This window comes from Schistocerca americana, chromosome 1 (genome assembly GCF_021461395.2).
Source record: "Schistocerca americana isolate TAMUIC-IGC-003095 chromosome 1, iqSchAmer2.1, whole genome shotgun sequence".
NCBI lineage: Eukaryota > Metazoa > Arthropoda > Insecta > Orthoptera > Acrididae > Schistocerca > Schistocerca americana.
The window spans coordinates 766,754,348-766,776,879 of record NC_060119.1 but is presented as its reverse complement, the minus strand read 5'-3'; positions in this window follow the sequence as shown (position 1 = coordinate 766,776,879).

Below are 22,532 nucleotides of genomic sequence, written 5' to 3'. Positions count from 1 at the left end.
CGATGACACGACTGTGTGTTTCTTCGAATTTCCGTGGGACAGGTCCATGGCGCCCAGACGTCCAAACTCTGCTACAAAACATACTTGTGAAGGCACACGGCTTTTATGGAGTTTATGGCTGTTCTTTGTAAAGTTTGAAATGGACGCAACTGCTGAGTTCCATGGTCTCATTGTGCAGACACGTTGGATGGCGCCGGTCACTAGGCAGCCGCGTCCAGGTAGGCCGATAAGCGCTGAGGAGTCCCAGCTGCAATGGGCAGAGCACTGTAGATCGGCAATAAAACAGAGGATGGGCCCTTGTTAGGCAGGAAGCCGATGAGACCACTCTGTGTTTCTGCGATTTTCTGTGGGACAGGACCATGGCGCCCAGACGTCCATACACTGCTACAAAACATACTAGTGAAGGCACGATGCTTTTAGCGAGTTTTTGGCTGTTCTTTGGAATGTTCGAAATGGACGCAACTGCTGAGTTCCATGGTCTCATTGTGCAGACACGTTGGATGGCGCCGGTCATTAAGCGGCCGCGTCCAGGTAGGCCGATTAGCGCTGAAGAGTCCCAGCTGCAATGGGCAGAGCACTGTAGATCGGCAATAAAGCAGAGGATGGGCCCTTGTTAGGCAGGAAGCCGATGAGACGACTGTGTGTTTCTGCGAATTCCCGTGGGACAGGTCCATGGCGCCCAGACGTCCAAACTCTGCTACAAAACATACTTGTGAAGGCACGAGGCTTCTAGCGAGTTTATGGCTGTCCTTTGGACAGTTCGAAATGGACGCAACTGCTGAGTTCCATGGTCTCATTGTGCAGACACGTTGGATGGCGCCGGTCATTAGGCGGCCGCGTCCAGGTAGGCCGATTTGCGCTGAGGAGTCCCAGCTGCAATGGGCAGAGCACTGTAGATCGGCAATAAAGCAGGGGATGGGCCCTTGTTAGGCAGGAAGCCGATGAGACGACTGTGTGTTTCTGCGAATTTCAGTGGGACAGGTCCATGGCGCCCAGACGTCCAAACTCTGCTACAAAACATACTTGTGAAGGCACGAGGCTTTTAGCGAGTTTATGGCTGTTCTTTGGAAAGTTCGAAATGGACCCAACAGGGGAGATAACGATCTTTTTATGGAGGGCTGGGGTTCCATCCATGTCATGCTTTAGCATAGGCATGGCGTAACTGCGTGAGAAAAAGGCCGCAATGTCGAATCTCTTTTTCTTTTCTACCAATTAACTTTAAAGTCGCTGACTGGTCAAATCTATGTATGCAGAGCAAGGAGCAGTCTCTCAACTTCGAATGCCGCTCCAGCTCGTGATTGGCTTGTACTGAAGTGGGAGTAGCCTAAGATGTAAATGTGCTATGCTACTGAGCTGGCGAGGAAAGCTGAGAGAAAGGAAGAAGATCACTCTTGTACTGGCGCTTCGTTAGTAAAGAACTGTAGCCCTTTACCTAAACGGTGAGACTTGTGTCCTTTGCTAGGGTGTCACTTAGAGCCTGTTCAAAATGGTTCAAATGGCTCTGAGCACTATGGGACTTAACTTCTGAGGTCATCAGTCCCCTAGAACTTAGAACTACTCAAACCTAACTAACCTAAGGACATCACACACATCCATGCCCGAGGCAGGATTCGAACCTGCAAGCGTAGCGGTCGCGCGGTTCCAGACTGTAGCGCCTAGAACCGCTCGGCCGCTCCAGCCGGCTTAGAGACTGTGCCAGTCACCATCTTAACCATCAGAGGTACTGCTTCTAGCATCACGCACACAACGAGTGATGCGTGGGTGTACTTCATTGATTTTGAGTCAGCCATCTAAATATTTGACATTTTTCGTCACGCATACTCATGGCACGGAGTCAGGTTCGGTCAGTCGGGTTATTTGGGGGAGGAGACCAAACTACGAGGTCATCGGTCTCAACGGATTAGGGAAGAATGGGGAAGGAAGTCAGCTGTGCCCTTTCGAAGGAACCATCCTGGCATTTGCCTGGAGCGATTTGGGGAAATCACGGAAAACCTAAATCAGGATGGCCGGAGACGGGATTAAAATGTCGTCCTCCCGAATGTCCAGTGTGCTAACCACTGCATCACCCCGCTCAGTCATGGAGTCAAATTGGTTTGGCAGACCAGCAAATGGGTCCACCTGCACACTGGAACCCACCGGACATTCAGAGGCACGTAGGGAAATATCTGCGTTCCGAATTAGTCGAGCGCGAGACCACATACTTGCGTTTTTTCGAGCGCACGCCATTAATAGCAGACTGCTGCCGTCCATGACTCCAGTCGCCGAGCGCATCATGGTGTGCCGCCTTGACCAGCAGGAGGGTAAAGTATTCACTGCTACGGCGTAGGACTCCAATATATGCTTCTCAGCACCCTGTACTTTGGGTCCATATTTTTCTTTATGGAATAGTAGAGTATAGATGCTTGATAGTAGCGTAGTTTTTGGGTCATACCACGGGTTCACATGTATGAAGTCAGGTAAAGCGATTAGTTGTGGTTAGTGTATTGAGATGATCCCCAGCTGATCATTTTGTTCACCATAGTTCACATGGTAGTGAAAGCGTTTGTCAAATAAAATTTTGGTGTGCCGTTTATTTAGCCATTTCCTTTTTTTCTTGTGATGTCAAAAATAAATAAATCTATTGTTATTTAGACCACAACTCATCCCATTGTTCTCATTAACATTACCTTTGCCATTTTTATTAAAGTCTTGATAGCAACTGAAAGTAGATGCAGATGTAGGCTTTAGGGAACAAACATAGTACCATACGATGGATCTGATCAGCCAAAATGGACGCGTAGTCATGGCGGGCATGCGATCTTGTCGAGTGACTATGGGGCTCATGGAATACGAAGATATGGCTGCCAAAACCATCACTGATTCCTCGCTATTTTTCACTTTTGGGGCGTGAGTTCGGCCCCAATTCAGAAACAGTGTGAAATTAGAGTTATCCGACAAATGACATCCTTCTACTGCTCCATCGACAAGGTTTTAGGCTTCGGCACCAGGTTTGTCCTGTTAGTGGCGATTGCGTCACTGACGAGTGGTTTTGGAATTATAGGTCACGCTGCAATCCCTCCTTCTGGAGCTCCCTTAGTGTTATTTCGGTGCTGACAGCGTTCGCGAATGTGACATTCAGTTCTACAGCGACTTTGAAGCTGTCGTCCTTCTATTTTTCGTCACTATTCTCTTCAATGACAATCCGTTGCGATCACTCAACACACACTTCCGTCCGCGTTGTGATTTTCCCAATGATGTTTTCCGCTTCCCTGTACGCAGTGTAAATCTTTGATCCAGTGACTTTTAAAGTACCACACTTCATCTACCTTGGATACGGAAGCAGCTACCTTACGAACACCAACAATCTGCCCCCGTTCGACTTCAGTTAGCCCAACATAATACACTCACAACTATACCGAAAATTGTTCCGAACACGATTGATACTTGCAATATATTGAGGACATCACATGGGATCCGTTCGTGGTCGAATACAACAGCGGAATCTGCAGGCTTGAGCAGCATCTGAATTTATTTTCAAACATCCATTTCTCTCAGTGTTTCCATATTTCTGTCCATCCGCTTTATTTCTTGAAATGCTATGAGCTGCGGACCAGGAAATATTTTGTTCCCAAAAAAACATGGAGCATTCTTTTCAATTTATACTTCAACAGAAGCATCAGAATTTAAGAAAAAATTTTTCTTGTGGATTTGAGGGTTCGCCGGCCGTGGTGGCCGAGCGGTTCTAGGCGCTACAGTCTGGAACCGCGCGACCGCTACGGTCGCAGGTTCGAATCCTGCCTCGGGCATGGATGTGTGTGATGTCCTTAGGTTAGTTAGGTTTAAGTAGTTCTACGTTCTAGGGGACTGATGACCTCAGAAGTTAAGTCTCATAGTGCTCAGAGCCATTTGAACCATTTGACTTGAGGGTTCATGACACCCAGTGCAGCATGTCGTCTGGTATCTTCATTTATTATTCCCTGATTATAGTTTCCAGAGGCAGAAACAGCCGCCTTACCCGAACCATATCACAAGAGCAGCATGCATGAATATTTATAGTATTTGCAAGTACTATTCATCATATCACGAAGAATGAAGGAACCCAGATGTTTTGCGTGTCGAATATCAGTCCAGGTGACTGAAATTTGTCGATTCTAAATCGTGGATTTTCTGTACGAGAGGACTAATGATGGTTATCCAGCGTAGAAGGGAGCCTTCATCTGATAATAGTACGTTACATCGTGTTTGTGTCCCTCCTATACCGAGAAAAAATTCCAGCTGGTCATAAAACTCAAAATACACATCATGCGCAGAGACAGCAGACGTGTTTCGAGTCGGAGCTAGATGCCTGCAGGAGGCAGCCGGGTCGTGACAGCATCAAAGTAAGAATTGGCGCTACGCACATAATAAGCTATATATTGAGCGAAACTCGGCACATACCTGGGGAAACTAGAAAGAATAATCAATAAAATAGGTTTTCTTTGGTTAAAGAATGTCTAAAAGCTAGATAGAAATCCCATTGTTGATGCAATAAGCGTTTTGTGAAACTTTCTCGTAAATCCATGCTATAGAAGTTTTTTTTTGGTTTTTCACATGTGCCTTAAAAGTTTGAACAATAAATATTTTTAGATAAAATTAGAGTTTTATCTCACACCTTATGTCGTTCTCCGCATCCTGTGCTTGCATTGAACCAAAAGGCACATTAAAGTTCCCATGAGTAAAGTCAATAATTTCATTTATCAGAGAAAAATAATCTATATGCCATTGCACAGTTGGCAAATTATTCAGATTAGGACAGAATTTTTATTAAGTAACAAACAGGGCCAAAATGAGTAAAGTTATCTAGAATGACAATTTTATGCCATTGCACTACGGCTGAGTCGAATATATGTTTTATTATCGGCTAAACGGGAAGGAGTGCACGAGCTAAGTCCACAGACGCAGTCAGATGTAGGTTGGTGACTTTCATTTATTTTTACCACTAAATTTTCATGCAGTCAGACGTGTATTTTGAGTATTAATTTTCCAACAATATTTTCATGCAGTTAGATAAAGTTCAGTTCAGTTAAATACACAGTCAGATGCAAGTTTTATTAAAGACTAAAGCAGTCACATGCAGTTCAGTCTAGTTTAAATAGAGAATTTTTATTAACAACACTTTCAGGTTATACTCGACATCCGGAATAAATCAATAATTGGTTCCTTTTACTGACTCCTGACTAAGATGATGTAGTTGCTGACAAGTTCAAGAATAATTTGAGTCTCATTTCGAGTAGGTATCCGACACATACAATTATAGTTAATGGTGATTACAGTCATCCTCGGTATCTTGGGGAAAATACAGGCTTAATGTCGGTGGTAGGAACAACACATTGACCATGTTCAAATGGTTCAAATGGCTCTGAGCACTATGGGACTTAACTTCTGAGGTCATCTGTCCCCTAGAACTTAAAACTACTTACACCTAATTAACCTAAAGACATCCCACACATTCATGCCCGAGGCAGGATTCGAACCTGCGACCGTAGCGGTCGCGCGGTTCCAGACTGTAGCGTCTAGAACCGCTCGGCCTCCCCGGCCGGCACACATTGCCCAGGATTGTACAAAATGCTTTAACCGAAAATTATTGTGAGCAATTAGTTGAGGCGCCCAAACGAAGTGTAGTTACGATACCACTCAAGAGCCACTGTATCTTTGAGCAAATAAAAAGAGTCATAACGGACACAGTGATTAGTGACCACAATGTTGCTCTAGCGAAACTGATGGCTTAAGTTCCTAGCAGACCAAAAGTAAAAGTAAAATATATCTGTTTAAAAAAGCAAATAAAAATACAGATTGCGCCTGCAGAAAGACGGTCTCCATTCCTTCCAAATTATGTATGCGTAGACCAGTTAGGAAAATAGTATCGACGACATTTAAGAGCTTCATACCAAATAAATTAATAAGAAACTGAACAGATCCCCCATGGTAAACAAAACATCTCAGACGACTATTGTAGATGCAACGAAAAAAGGGTGCAGTTTAAAAGAACGCTAATATTTCCACGGTTGATGATGTTTTACAAAAACTCGAAAATTAGCGAAGACATCAATGTGAAACGCGTTTAACAGTTTCCACAACGATACTCTGTCTCGAAATCTGGTTGAAAATCCAAAGAGATAGCGGTGGGTCGCGCGGTTAGAGGCGCCATGTCACTGATTGCGCGGTCCCTCCCGCCGAAGGTTCGAGTTTGTGTTGTTCTTAGCATAAGTTAGTTTAAGTAGTGTTTAAGTCTAGGTACCGATGACTTCAGCAGTTTAATCCCATAGGAATTCAAACACATTTTAACATTTACATTGCGGTGGTGTATAGGGCGTCCCAAGAGGAGTGGTCAATATTCAGGGATATGATATGTCAGGACCTCTCATCTGAAGCCAAAAACTTCACATCGACATATGCCCTATTCCGAATGACAACACTTTCTTGGGTGGAAGGGAGGGGGGGGGGGGGTTAGTGGCGTGCACGTATGTCTTACCCACCAATCGTCTTTGGCGTCTTATTACAGCCCAACCTACCTCGGCACTTTTGAACTCTTCGCTCCCTATGTCTTTCCGCCATTAAACTAATGTGTCGAAAACGGGAGATGAACTGCTTGGTCGCATTATGGACGCCTGTGCCCTTGTTAGGGAACGTGCATAAGCCCTGAGTCAAGCAACACAAACTGTTCCCCCGCGAGCACACAAAAGCATTGAAGTTGACGATGGGATATTCGAATATTTATTGTGAACAGTAAAACAGTTGTAATGTGACGTGTACGATAATGCTTAGAGATGTATGTACTGAAAAGTATTTTCCAAGTGATACTTTGTGGTAGAAATTTGTGGTAAGATGCTATGGGACGAAACTGCTGAGGTCATCGGTCCCTAGGCTTACACACTACTTAATTTAACTTAAACTAACTTAAGCTAAGGACAACACACACACCCATGCCCGGGGGCGGACTCGAACCTCTAACAGGAGAAGCCGCGCGAACCGTGGGCAAGACACCTAAGACTGCATGGCTACCCAGGATGCTTTGTAAAACGCTTGTGTACTGTTATCATCACGTCTCACCTGATGCTTAAAACATGACTAAGAACTCTCATATTAAGTGCCACAATGCTAATTCCACCTCTAAATTGTTCTGTATCAGCCTGTCGGAGTGGCCGAGCGGTTCTAGGCGCTACAGTCTGGAACCGCGCGACCGCTACGGTCGCAGGTTCGAATACTGCCTCGGGCATGGATGTGTGTGATGTCCTTAGGTTAGTTAGGTTTAAGTAGTTCTAAGTTCTAGGGGACTGATGACCTCAGAAGATAAGTACTATAGTGCTCAGAGCCATTTTTTTGTTCTGTAACAGAACGAAACACATTTGGCTAATGTCAGTGACACGCTAAGCAGGTAGTTGCATTTCATCTTAGGCTTAAATGAGGCTTTGCATAAAAATGAACTGATCAAGCACCATTTGGGGGGGGGGGGGGAGGAGGACACTATTTCCACGTATGAAATATGTATCAAAAGACGTAAAACCTGTGAATTACAGAATTTCTACTTTTAATACATAAGTGAAGAAATATACCAGCAACACTCGCATAGTGTTTATGAGAAGTATCACGATATTATTATCACGCCTCACTCGACGCCTAAAACATAATGATGAACTCTCAAACTAAGTGCCACAATTCAATTTACATGTCTGAATTGTCTGTAATATTTACTAAATAGGTAAAGATTTTGGCATTCCGATGTCGGGCCAACTTGAAGCTATGTTATTGGTGGCAGAAAGATCAGACTTTCGTCACCTGACATTTTAAGAAGTTTTTCAGTTATGCTTAACCTCACCAACCACCATTTTAGAGGAGAGAAGATAAGGGGTCAAGTTTTACACCGGAAAAATATAACCAGTGTTACTCTATATTCGTCTAACGAGAAATCCTTATTTTCTTTCCATTTCACTTCACTGATCCCCACTATATCTGTACTGAGCCTTTGCGGTTCCCTTTCAGATTTTCTAGGTTTCCTGCTACGTTCAAGCTTCTGAAATTCCATCTGTCGACTTGTAGAAATTTATTACTTCGCTGGTTACTCCATCTTCCTCTCTAGGCCATCTCCGCCTAACAGTCTCCTCTGAGAGACACGAATAGGGGACTACCTGGAATCTTTTGCCAACGAGGAGATTGTCATGACACTTTTTTAGCTACAGGCCACATATTCTGTGGATACACGTTGTGTTTCTTTAATGCAATGGTTTCCATTGCCTTCAGCATCGTTGTTCCTGTAAAATCACGATTCTTCTTCCCTCTCTCTTTAGTGACACTCACGAAAAGATCGGAGCGTTTTTTAACATTTATTTAGTTTGTGGGTTGTTGAACTACTTGTTCGAGACAGTTATCTCCTGTTATGTGGAAGATACTCCTCGTATTAAATTCAAGACAGACTTTTCGGATATACACGATGTGATCAAAAGTATCCGGACACCCCCAAAAACATAATTTTTCATATTAGGTGCATTGTTCTGCCACCTACTGCCAGGTACTCCATATCAGCGTCCTCAGTCGTCATTAGACATGGTGAGAGAGCAGAATGGGGCGCTCCACGGAACTCACGTACTTGGAACGCGGTCAGGTGATTGTCATACGTACGTGTACGCGAGATTTCCACACACCTAAACATCCCTAGGTCCATTGTTTCCGAAGTGATAGTGAAGCGGAAACGTGAAGGGACACGTACAGCACAAAAGCGTACAGGCCGACCTCGTCTATTGAGTGACAGGGATCACCAACAGTTGAAGAGTGTCGTAATGTGCAATAGGCAAACATCTATCCAGACCATTACACAAGAATTCCAGACTGCATCAGGATCCACTGCAAATACTATGACAGTTAGGCGGGAGGTGAGAAAACGTGAATTTCATGGTCTAGCGGCTGCTTATATAAGCCACACATCACGGCGGTAAATGCCAAACGACGCCTCATTTGGTATAAGGAGCTAAACATTGGACGATTGTACAGTGGAAAAACGTTGTGTGGAACGACAAATAACAGTACACTATGTGCCGATCCGATGGCAAGGTGTGGGTATGGCGAATGTCCGGTGAACGTCATCTGTCAGCGTGTGTAGTGCTAACAGTAAAATTCGGAGGCAGTGGTGTTATGGTGTGGTGTGTTTTTCACGGAGGGGGCTTGCACCCCTTGTTGTTTTGCGTGGCAGTATCACAGCACAGACCTACATTGATATTTTAAGCACCTTGTTGCTTCCCACTGTTGAAGAGCAATTCGGGGATGGCGTTTACATCTTTCAACACGATCGAGCACCTGTTCATAATGCACGGCCTTTGGCGGAGTGGTTACATGAGAATAACATCCCTGTAATGGACTGGTCTGCACAGAGTCTTGACCTGAATCCTACAGAACACCTTTGGGAAGTTTTGGAACGCCGACCTCGTGCCAGGCCTCACGGACAGACATCGATACTTCTCCTCAGTACAGCACTCCGTCAAGAATGGGCTGGCATTCCCAAGAAACCTTTCAGCACCTGACTGAACGTATGCCTGCGAGAATGGAAGCTGTCATCAAGGCTAAGGATGGGCCAACACCATATTGAATTCCAGCATTACCGATAGAGGGAGCCACGAAATTGCAGGTTATTTTCAGCTAGGTGTCCGGATAGTTTTGATCACATTGTGTAGTCCCTGATAGTGCTTGTTTGAGCAGTTGGATTACATTCATGCCATAAATCTGCAATACTTATACAACACACTGCTCAATAGATTACAGAAGTACAATGGAGAATTACAGATCGTATGTCTTCGTATGCATTTGCAATGTAGTTCAGACAATTTCAAGAAATTCCTTAGTTAATCAACAGCGAGAACTTACTGAGCTGAGCTGAGTATATTAACTACTGGCAGATGACTCATCATCATATAGCTTAATATAACTTCGCATTTTCCGATTAAAAGTAAATTAGGTGGAAATGCATTACTTTGAAAAAACTGCTGCTTCCACAGCTATATTAAATAGTTACCGTTTATTTTCTGTCAGTAGCTCAATGTTATTTGATGCCATTAGAATTTTAAAAGAAGATAGTTACTTACATCGGTACCAAAAGACCTCTGATTACATTACGTTATTACTTACAATGTAGATTCACAGTTTACACTGCTATGGTCTATGTAGGTAAATGTTATATTAAGTAACTGAATCCAGATAATCAAGTACTACAAAGGAGGGAGGGGGAATGAGCTACGTTTTAATTTTCTTTTGAATCGTTAATGATTCCAAAATACTTACTTCATGTTAGATGTAAGCTTCTTGAATATCTTTGCATCAGAATATAAATAATCAAATATGATCTGCTACTGTCAGAAGCAGAGATTAATGGCCATGCAGTAAATAAAAATGTCTGGTACGTCTGGTGTTCTGGAGCATGCAGAAACTGTGAATATGTCATCTCATTACATAATTGTTCGACAAAAGCTGCTTTGTGGTAGTATTTTATTTCATAAGACTAGTTGCGGGCCCTGTCCATCATCAGCGGTCTCATACACGCAATGTTCTCTAGCGTATCCAAACGACAGTATTTCGTAACGTCCATATAATAAGATGATGACATAATTTACAAACATGTATATGTAATCAGTATAAGGAATTTTTTTTACGATTGATTAAGGCCAAGACCCGAAACTAGTCCGTTGAAATAAAATACTACCACAAAGCAGCTTTCGTCGAACGATTAGGTTATTGCGCAAGTTCGTAGCGTTTTTCCGTAAGTCCAATAAACACAACAGATACACGCAACATATACGAGGGCAGTTCAATAAGTAATGCAACACATTTTTTTTTCTCGGCCAATTTTGGTTGAATAAACCGGAAATTTCTTGTGGAATATTTTCAAACATTCCCGCTTCGTCTCGTATAGTTTCATTGACTTCCGACAAGTGGCAGCGCTGTACGGAGCTGTTAAAATGGCGTCTGTAACGGATGTCCGTTGCAAACAACGGGCAGTGATCGAGTTTCTTTTGGCGGAAAACCAGGGCATCTCAGATATTCATAGGCGCTTGCAGAATGTCTACGGTGATCTGGCAGTGGACAAAAGCACGGTGAGTCGTTGGGCAAAGCGTGTGTCATCATCGCCGCAAGGTCAAGCAAGACTGTCTGATCTCCCGCGTGCGGGCCGGCCGTGCACAGCTGTGACTCCTGCAATGGCGGAGCGTGCGAACGCACTCGTTCGAGATGATCGACGGATCACCATCAAACAACGCAGTGCTCAACTTGACATCTCTGTTGGTAGTGCTGTCACAATTGTTCACCAGTTGGGATATTCAAAGGTTTGTTCCCGCTGGGTCCCTCGTTGTCTAACCGAACACCATAAAGAGCAAAGGAGAACCATCTGTGCGGAATTGCTTGCTCGTCATGTGGCTGAGGGTGACAATTTCTTGTCAAAGATTGTTACAGACGATGAAACATGGGTTCATCACTTCGAACCTGAAACAAAACGGCAATCAATGGAGTGGCACCACACCCACTCCCCTATCAAGAAAAAGTTTAAAGCCATACCCTCAGCCGGTAAAGTCATGGTTACAGTCTTCTGGGACGCTGAAGGGGTTATTCTGTTCGATGTCCTTCCCCATGGTCAAACGATCAACTCTGAAGTGTATTGTGCTACTCTTCAGAAATTGAAGAAACGGCTTCAGCGTGTTCGTAGGCACAAAAATCTGAACGAACTTCTCCTTCTTCATGACAACGCAAGACCTCACACAAGTCTTCGCACCCGAGAGGAGCTCACAAAACTTCAGTGGACTCTTCTTCCTCATGCACCCTACAGCCCCGATCTCGCACCGTCGGATTTCCATATGTTTGGCCTAATGAAGGACGCAATCCGTGGGAGGCACTACGCGGATGATGAAGAAGTTATTGATGCAGTACGACGTTGGCTCCGACATCGACCAGTGGAATGGTACCGTGCAGGCTTACAGGCCCTCATTTCAAGGTGGCGTAAGGCCGTAGCATTGAATGGAGATTACGTTGAAAAATAGTGTTGTGTAGCTAAAAGATTGGGGAACAACCTGGTGTATTTCAATGCTGAATAAAACAACCCCTGTTTCAGAAAAAAAATGTGTTGCATTACTTATTGAACTGCCCTCGTACTTTAGCCTTCAATAATACATTCTTCTTCACTATTTACGATTGTTTGCCAACGCTGGGGTAACTTTTCGAATCCATGACTGTAGAAATCACGTGGTGTTGAGGCGAAGAACTCGTCAAGGCATGTTCGGAGCTCATTTTTAGCCGGAAACGAAGTTCCTTGAAAGTTGTTCGATGGAGAGCGGAAAAGGTGAAAATCTGAGTGATCAAGACCAGGTGGACAAGATGAGTGCGGAATGACTTTCCAGCCCTACCTCTGTATAGTGTTTTTGTCAGTCCAGCAGACTGTTGGTGGGCGTTATCGTGGAGTAGCATGACTTCAGGCAGTCTTCCTGGTCGTTGTTCTTGGACTGCGTCTGCAAGACGTCTCAGTTGTTGACAATATGTGTCAGCATTGATATCTATGCGTCTGGGAAGCAATTCGTAGTACACCACACCGTCGCTGTTCCACCAGCTGCATAACATTATCTTTGGTGGATGCGAGCAGTCCTCGTACGGGGAGTTGCTACTTCATTTAGGCTCACCCATTCCTTTACTCTCTTTACTTTTAGCATAAAGTCACCATTTCTCGTCACCAACAACGTTACAGCATAGGAATGATCGGTGTTGTTCACGAACCAGTCGATAACAAGAAAGCAAAGATGCACATATAGCAACCCGCTGATTTCTGTGATTTTGGCTATGAGTATGCGATACCCATACACCTTACCAATTGCATGCAAATGTCGCACGATGGTAGAATGATCACAGTTCATCACATTTACCAGCTCTTGAGTACACTGACGTGGGTATTGTGGATTAATGCGTTTAAGCGATCTTCATCATATCCCGAAGGTCTGGCTGAATGTGGAGAGTTTCTAACGTCAAAAAGATCCTCCTTAAAACGAGAAAGCCATTTTCTTGCCCTACTCCGTCCAGTAACATTATCCTCATGCACCGCGCAAATATGCCTGGCCGCCTCCACTGCTATGACACTATGTAGACTCAAAGAGCAGCAGTGAACTACAAATAAAACATGACAATCGATAAATAAACCCTTAGCAAGCGGAATACCACCTGTAAAACAAAACCCTACGAACTTATGCACCAACCTAATAATTAATAACACGACATATTTACAATAAATAAAACATTCCTGATAATGGAATTTCAACTCTTGACTATTTTTGGACAACATGGTCTGGAGATGAATCAGCAATCAGTATGATTAATCAGTAATTCAAACACAGTCTTAATCGCATTTATTATTATTATACCGCCAACCGGTTTCAACCCGACGTAGGGGTCGTCTTCTACACTATGAAATTATAGATATCCGTCAGAAAGATTCCATTAGACAACAGCTAAAATTACGCAAATTTAAAATATGTTACCCATTGGTCGACTCCTGGTAGTGTCACTCCTGTTTACATAACGGCAGGAAACTATGCGAGACTAACCCTTCGCCAGCCGGAGTGGCCGTGCGGTTATAGGCGCTACAGTCTGGTACCGCGTGACCGCTACGGTCGCAGGTTCGAATCCTGCCTCGGGCATGGATGTGCGTGATGTCTTTAGGTTTAGGTTTAAGTAGTTCTAAGTTCTATGGGACTGATGACCACAGTAGTTAAGTCCCATAGTACTCAGAGCCATTTGAACCATTTGACTAATCCTCCGTATGGGCTTAAATAGCGTGCTGAGATCATGTGAATAGACGGCATTAAATACAGTTTATTATATGTAATTACTAGTCACCTTGGTTTAAAATAAATTTAAGTGACAGTAAATAACAGAAAACGGAACCATTCCATTTAAAAAGAGTAACAATTATAGTGTTAACTATAAAATAATAACAAATGTTCCGTAGTCAACTCGTAAAATTCGTAAAAGTATATTACACTATGTGCCATAATATAAAGTAAAACAATTTGTGACACACAAAAACTGGTGTCGTCTTGTATTATACTGTATCTATTCGTACATTTACGTAGAAAACATTTGAGTCAGTTTACTAAAACGGCTAATATGGAAGGACTACAGAGCCCTCTACTCCTTGTGGTGAGGACGCCGTTGCCATGGATTGTAAAGCGTGTATCAGGCGCCCTCTAGTCCGTGTAGCGAGGATGCCGTCGTCATGGTAGCAGCTGGTGTGTTCGTATGGTGTTATCTTTGCGTTCTGGAAGAGGTAGAGTTATAAGCACAGGAGATATGCATCCTTTGTTCCTGCTTCGGTTTAGTTTTATCTTAGATTGTCTTATAGGAAAACCAGTAACGAAGTTATATGGGAATAGGTCTAAGAGAAAGCTAAATTTTGCACCTGCACTTTGTGCTTTATAAAACGCTTCCGAGAGTTTGTCCCACAATGTCACAAAGATGCAACAGAATTTTTTCTCATTCAATGAAAAATATGAAAATGAAAATACGTAAAAATACTTACAACAACCTTCAACTATGTACGACTGCAGAAACTTTAATAAGCAGTGAGCGCTCTATCGCGAAGTATTAAACAATCACGCATTACTGAAAAGAGAGTGAGATCGATGACAGGCTCGATTTAAGAAATGAATACATGTTTGTCTATTCAACAGTAACGATACGAAAATATAAAACTTAATAAGACGCCATCTTGACAACACAGACCGATACGCTACTTCCTAGGGTCGGAGGACGGGACAGAGAATATGCGGCGATCGGAGTCTTCCTCTGCGATGTTGGTTTCTGCACAACGCCAGTGTCGTAAGCGGAACACTTGGTACATTTCGAAACGTGTCGCACCGACTGTACGTTAAAGATACGAAGAGTCTCTCCACAACCTCGAACTTAGCACAGAGCCCGTTAGCATGGCGTACAACTCTAACGTTACCAATCGAAATTATTAAGACAATGTACTCTAAGGTGACAAAATTCATGTATAGCGAGGTGCATATATACAGAGGGCGGTAGCAACGCGTACACGAGGTATAAAAGGGCAGCGCACTGGCGGAGCTGTCATTTCTGCTCACGTCATTCATGTGAAAAACGTGTCCGACTGATTATGGCCGCACGAGGGGAACTAACAGCCTTTCAGTGCGGTATGGTAGTTGGAGCTAGACGCATGGAACATTCCGTTTGGGAAAGCGTTAGGTAATTCTTTATTCCGCGATCAACAGCGTCAAGAGTGTGTCGAGAATACTACATTTCACTTATTACCTCTCAGCAAGGAGAAGCCAGTGGCCGACGACCTTCACTTAAAAACCGACATTGGCTCCAGCCCCTCTCGTGGGCTCCTGACCATATCGGTTGAAAGCAATGGGACTGAAAACGGTGGCCTGATCAGATGAGTCCCTATTTCAGGTGGTAAGAGCTGATGGTAAGGTTCGAGTCTGGCGCAGACCCCGCGAAGCCATGGAACAAAGCTGTCAACGAGGCACTGTGCAAGTTGGTGATGGCGCCATAATGGCGTTGGTTGTGTTTACATGGAAAGGACTTGGTCCTCTGGATGTTCGGCTCCTTGGAGCCCCTTTGCAGCCATTCATGGACTTCATGTTCCGAAACAACGATGGCATTTTTGTGGATGACAATGCGCTGGGCCACAATTGTTCACGACTGGCTTGAAGAGCATTCTGGACAATTCGAGAGAATTGTCCACCCAGATAGCGCGACATGAATCTATCGGACATAATAGAGAGGTCACTTCGTGCACAAAATCCTGCCCCGACAACAGTTTTGCAACTATGGATGGCTGTAGAGACAGCACGGTTCAGTGATTCTGCAGGTGACATCCAATGACTTCTTCAGTCTACACCACGTCTAGCTGCTCCACTACGCCCGGCAAAAGGAGGTCGGACACGATATTAGGAGGTATCCCATGACTTTTGTCACCTCAGTATAGCTTCCGTACGCCATTTGCTGAAGTGACATGGTAATCACAGCTTCAGGGTTGTGGCAGGTTCTGGCAGAGATAATGAACTAAATGGACTCTGATGACTTTACAAAACTATATTCGATTCAGGATTCGCAAATCATCGTAGTTCAACTAATAAAAGGCAGCCTCGGCGCAACATAGTCATATTTTCCGTTCTGCTATGTCCTGCTAACTTGATTGTCGTTTAGCACAATACACTTGAATGTGATCTATGAGACTGGATCTCGTCTATACAATAAACTAGCCGGGACTCGGCATTGCTTGGGTAGGTATTTATTCCAGACTTATATTGGTCCATCTCTTCTTACTCCCTCTCCTCGTCCTCTCCTTCCCCCCAATCTCTGTCCATCTCCTTCTCTCCTCTCCCTCTCCAACTCGTCCACCATCCACTCTATTTCATCTCCTCCTGCCCATCTCCCTGTTCGTCTGCCTCTGTCTTCATCTCCTCCAATCACTCACTCCTCTCTCTGTATGTCTGCTTACCCCCCACCCACTGTATATCTGCTTTTTCTCCATCTGTCCATCTGCTCCTACCCCTCTGTCCGTCTCCTCCACCACTCCATGTCTTCCTCACCCCATTCCCTCCCACCCCTTTCCTGTCCGTCTTTTCCTTCTCAATCTCTCTCCTTCTTCCCCTTCTGTCCACCTCATCCTATCCCACATCGGTGGAGAAGACTTATGGCCTTTAATCTGCGCTGCAACAGAAGCGTCAACCAGTTCTTGGTTGGAAAGTTATCAACTTTTCTATGGGCCTTGTTGGACGCCAAGTCATTTCTTTCACACTCAGTACGTTGCTTGGACGTTGACTAGCACCAACTCGCAAGCTGTTGCGCTGTCTTGGCTACGTCTACCCACTGCTAGTTGACCAGGTTGATAATATAAATATAAGACAATAATATAGATTTTTGGTGTTTAGATCAAGTTCATACCTTCTCTGTTATATCCAATGTCTCACTGTGGTGTGTCTGGCTTTTTATTCTTAATGACGATAGAGGAGACAGTCCTCAAAAGCTCGAGTGTTTTATTCAAAGTGACGTGGCTTGCAAACCTAGTACTTTATTCATGTACATGCACTAATTTATAAGTTAAAACCTAAAAGCTACAGAAACACGTAGTTCTAAGTGAGTCAGTATCGATCCAAAAGACACATCCAAAGGGAAGATGGGTTATATGCAGTTTACTTCGTTGCATCTGGTTTCGAATATTTTGTAACCCAACTGCCTGGATCTAGTATTAACACACGTAAAAGCAAGAGAATAAATTTTAAATGTTTATCAGTCGCTTAACTGAGGCCGGGCGTGGGCACCGGCCCGTATTCACCTAGCTGGATTTAGGAAACCGCCTAAATGCTACATCCAGGCTGGCCAGCACATTCACCCTCGTCGTTCATCCGTCAGGCAGATTACATTGGGGCCGGCACTCCTTCCTGAACTCCCGGAAGCAGCGTGCTAATCCTTGTGGCTATCTGGATGGGTCACACAGTTTGCCTAACACCAGCATTAAAGTGATAAAGAAATAAAAAGCGCAACAAACTCGTCAACCGGATTGCCGACGCACCAGATCTAGAGATCGCTGAATTTGTAATGATAGTTCAAATCTCAGTGTGAGAAGATCCGCCCAGTGCACGTGACTTTCCTGAAGGGATGGCAGTGGCGACACGTGGGTAGTGGAAGAAGAAACGACGCCCTGACGCCTTCGGTGTTAAGGTGGAACTAGTGGCGTGTTTACATTCGGCAGCTGCAGTTGTCGTTGATACTTGGCTTAACTAGCGGAGGGTCTACTTGTTCCCGATCAGACTCCGGCTGAGTGTCTATGTTATTACCACAGGCGAGCGAGGAAACTATTTTGTGTCCACTTCCTGGCCAGAATACAGGATTGTATCCACCGAAGATTTCAGGACTTTTGGAGCTGGTCGGCGGAGAAGTGTTAAGCTATCAGTAAGTAACACAGCCCACATGTGATGTAAATTTTATCAGCTCATGTCGTAGTTCGTTCTGGGAATGTGTTAACTTCATTCGCAAAGTTTGATACTGGAGTCAGGAAGCATATTCTATGATACATTCTTTTTTTTTTTTGTCTTTGAGAACAGGTGACGCCTCTGGTTGTAGGCCGCTACCAGTGACTCTAGTTCTGCCTGAATGGCTGATGTTTACATTTTCAAGTTTTAAATGAGGTCTGTAAGAGTGCAACAACTTTCCTCCTGATGTAGGGTGTAGTTTTCCGGTGTTTGCCACAAACACAATGAACGAGTCTGCGTCACATCTACCATGACTGTTAGTTGCTGCTGCGCCAACTGTTGTTGCTGCTGAAATTGATCTTGCTGCTGATACTAGTGAAGTAACTGCTTCTCCTATTGCTGTCCTAGTTTTTTGTTGTAGGTACTTAAGTGATTGTTGACACTAATCACTAATGAATCTGCCTCTGGCACTGGCTGCATCACGGTAGCAAATGTTATATTGTGACACCAAATTTTTAATGTTTGTTGCACAGAAAGGAGTAATAACTATGATATGTGGTGTCCACTCTAGAACCTCCTGTAGACAGCTTCAGTCCTACAGTACATTTACTCCCTTATGAAAAGAGAAGTAGCAGGAGTGAAACAGCGAGAAACTTAACATCAGAATTGGTGATCACAAACAGATGAGCTGAAGGAATTCAGCTACCTGTGCAGCAAAATAACCCATGACAGAAGGAGCAAGGATGACATAAAAATCACACAATCATTGGAATTGAAGAGCATTCTTGGCCAAGAGAAGTCTACTACTAGGCGTTAATTTGAGAAAGAAATTTCTGTGAACGTACGTTCGGAGCACAGCATTGTATGGTAGTGAAATGTGGAGTAGGGGAAAACCAAAACAGAAATGAATAGAAGTATTTGAGATATATAACGACTAACTGAAACCCTCAGCTGCCGACAGGTGTTGTTGATATATCTCGATGTGGACAACTGAAAATGTGTGCCCCGACCGGGACTCGAACCCAGGATCTCATGCTTACATGGCAGACGCGCTATCTATCTGAGCCACCGTGGACACAGATGAATAGCGCGACTGCAGGGACTTATCCCTTGCACGCTTCCCGTGAGACTCACATTCCCAACTGTCCACAATTCTACCTATGTAATGTACACTCTTTGACATAAAACTTGACCGGCGGCCGGCCGCTTCAGAGGCTAAGTCCGCGCCGATCGCGACATGGGACAAAAAAACTGGCCAACTCGCTAATTCTCTAAGTCCGGTTATCTGCACAATCTGGCAACACTGTAGACTGCGGCACTTCCTGGAGGAAAACTTGTCCCATGATAGAGAAACTCTACGCTGATTACGCCTGTGGTCTAGCGGTAGCGTGCGTTGTTTCTATTCATAATGTCAGTGGATCGAGAGCAGCTGGCATAAAATATTTTTATAGCCTCTTCTGTCTGAATGCTGAAGACGTGAATGTAATGGTAGCGCAGATTCAATCTATTTCGATTTGTGACACACCGATATCTAAATTTTATCCAGTAACGATTTTGCGGCAGATTTCCTGCAGACTGTCCTCCTCTGGACGCCGTATGCGGCAAAGCTCCGGGATCCATTTGCTGGCTACTGGCAGCGGCCGTGGCGACAGCAGCGGCGCTGCACTCCCCCGTTCTTTATCGAAAGCGCCTGCTACCGCTCATCGCTTTTGATGATTTAAAACGCTTTATTATTAAATGTTGCTCCACAGAAAATTTCTACAATTTCCATTCACGCTCAAAAGCAACGGAGACAGACGCCCTTATTAGTAGGCGGGTATTATATTACATTAATCGGCAAGAGCTGAGTATGGCCCGAATTTAATTTTATAGACTGGGACGAAATGAAACCACCTCACTACATTCGATAAATTTATAAATGCTTCATACCTCGTTTCTTTTCCTTTCAAACTCAATTATTTGTGCAACTTTTGGTCAATGTTTGGATGTTTTCGTCAAGCCAGAGTGAGCGTCTGTGGTGTAAAGTGTATTACAGTTCTTGTTTCATTCCTTATGGTAAGTCTATGCGATAAACTGTGTGAATACCTTGCAATGCATGCTCTGTAGCAGTGCAGGAACACTGCACATTTGGAGTTCATGAAGTATTTATTGTTGATCGGAAGTGATAGTTAAGGTCATCAGATTTAAACCAGAAAAATTTGTCGTTTTCAAGGTTTCAGAGAACGGAAAGGAATTGCTAACGCCGGTGTTAGAAAACGTCTACAGTTAAATGCTATTGCAAAAATTTAGAAGAAGGGAACTATATTAATGAACATGTGCACTTCATAAACAACCTTCTGACATGTTAGACCTATATGACGAACAAAGCTCAAATTTATATCGTTGACAGTCGGTTTGAATCTTTTCAGGGTCTATTTTACAGTGAAGCACCTTGGAATTTGCAAAGCAGAAATCCATGATATTAACTTAATTTACTAAGTCGAAACCGGACGAAGATTGATGTTTAAAGGCATTCTTCAGATTTCGCATAAGAAATTTTTACTAGCAGTTTGCAACTCCATTAATTAAAATGGAAAATAGAAGGTTGTAGTCAGCGGCTTCTACCGTGATTCGAACTGCTATGTCTTATAGTACAAGCACTGCAACGCACAAGGGAACCTCTGAGCTAGCGACACACTGGCTGCCAGAGGCGGAATATAGTCACTGCGATTGTGCCTGAGCCTCAAAACGCAACCTTAAACACACGAACAGAGGAGGTGGAGATTACTGTTTTAACGTCCCGTCGACAACGATGTCATTAGAGACGGAGCACAAGCTCGGATTAGGGAAGGATGGGGAAGGAAATCGGCCGTGCCCTTCCTAAGGAACCATCCCGGCATTTGCCTGAAGCGATTTAGGGAAATCATTGAAAACCTAAATCAGGATGGCCGGGCGCGGGATTGCACCGTCGTCCTCCCGAATGCACACACAAACAGGTGTTACTTATGTAAAGAACGCCGTTCTTGGAGTCCAGAAATTAAATATACTTTCTAATTGTGTAATCTTGCAGTGGATTATATCGTACGAGTCTTCGATGTGGAAAACGAATGTCAAGTGAATTTAGCGAGGTAACGCCGACCTACACCCGGAAGTAAATGCACTATGAGAGTGTTGACAAATACTTGCTACGACGCTGCCATTTCTAGGTTCTCTGACGAGGCAGCTCTTCAGCGAAATGCTTGCCGTGATTCTCCGATACGGTTCTTCAGAGTGGAGACGCACGCGCACGTTTGGTTTTTATGCGGCGTTCTCCCCTGATGGTTTCTGACGTCGCCTTGTGGGCTATGTATACATATGAGACATTCAATTATCATTAATCCAGAATCATACAAGTTTCAACTTCCGGCGTGGAAGAAGGCTGTTGACGCCGACATTATATCATTTCAACGTAGGGAAAGCAAAACGGATCATTCAATGTTTCTCATTCAACATAAAGCATGTGAGATAATTTTCCGTAACGTTCATAATCATCTAAAAATACAAACGAAGTAAAAATACACCGGAAGCTTATTCGAATTGAATATAACGCTTTGCACCTCGATGTCGAATTTGTCCACTTGCAATCTTTTGCAGCATACACATAGAATGTCATGATTACCACGAGAATGAAGAAATATGTTGGTAAGGATGGAAGCAAGAAGAGACGCAGTCAACAAATATTCTATTCCTCATGGCATTCATTTCATTTGACACGTAAGAAGAGGTAAAGCGGGAATTTACTTTCGTTAACACGAAAGATATGCCGCACATATTGATAACGAGGAAGTCTGCGTCTTCATACGTTTCCTCCTTGAAATGTGTATGCTCCATTATACACTAAGTAGCCCGATCATTGTTTCAGTAATGTTACCCTCTTGTTTGACCACGTAACGATGAACAGATTCCAAATGCATGTCTCCCTTCCTGGGTTGTTTTTTGTGTTTTATTGCTTGGAATTCCTGAAGCAGACCACTGTGCCTTCCCCCCTCGTGGGTTAGGTCTCAAAACTAAACCGCTTTGTATCCAATGGCATAATTTATTCAGACAGCATCAGCATAAAACTATCAAACAAGGCCTTCCATTTACAGTTGCAGCACTCTAACCAGCACTGACCAAAGTGTAATCCACGGTCATGGTCCTAAATTATCAGCTGTCTGCTACTGTGGCAAAGTCCGTACTACACTTTCGATTCCGCAGCACCATTTTATCTGGTAACACTGTGTAGTTGCACAGTTGTGCTACCAGGTCTGTCCTCACACTGTCAACTTTATGTATCTCACTTCTCCTGTAGCGTAGATCACGAGGAGCCGAAGTAAATGAGTGTATTCTGCATGACGTAACATTCAGTATTCCCTTCTTTCATAGCCACTCTTCATGTGCATCGATACCAAATAGGAATGCGAAAACACTTGCGAGTGAGAGAATGACAATAACAATCGTAACAAGAACAAGCAAATAATGAATGATGTTTATTCCAACGCAGAACGAAAATGGATTTAAATATAAAAATCTGTATCTATATCTATATCCATATCTATT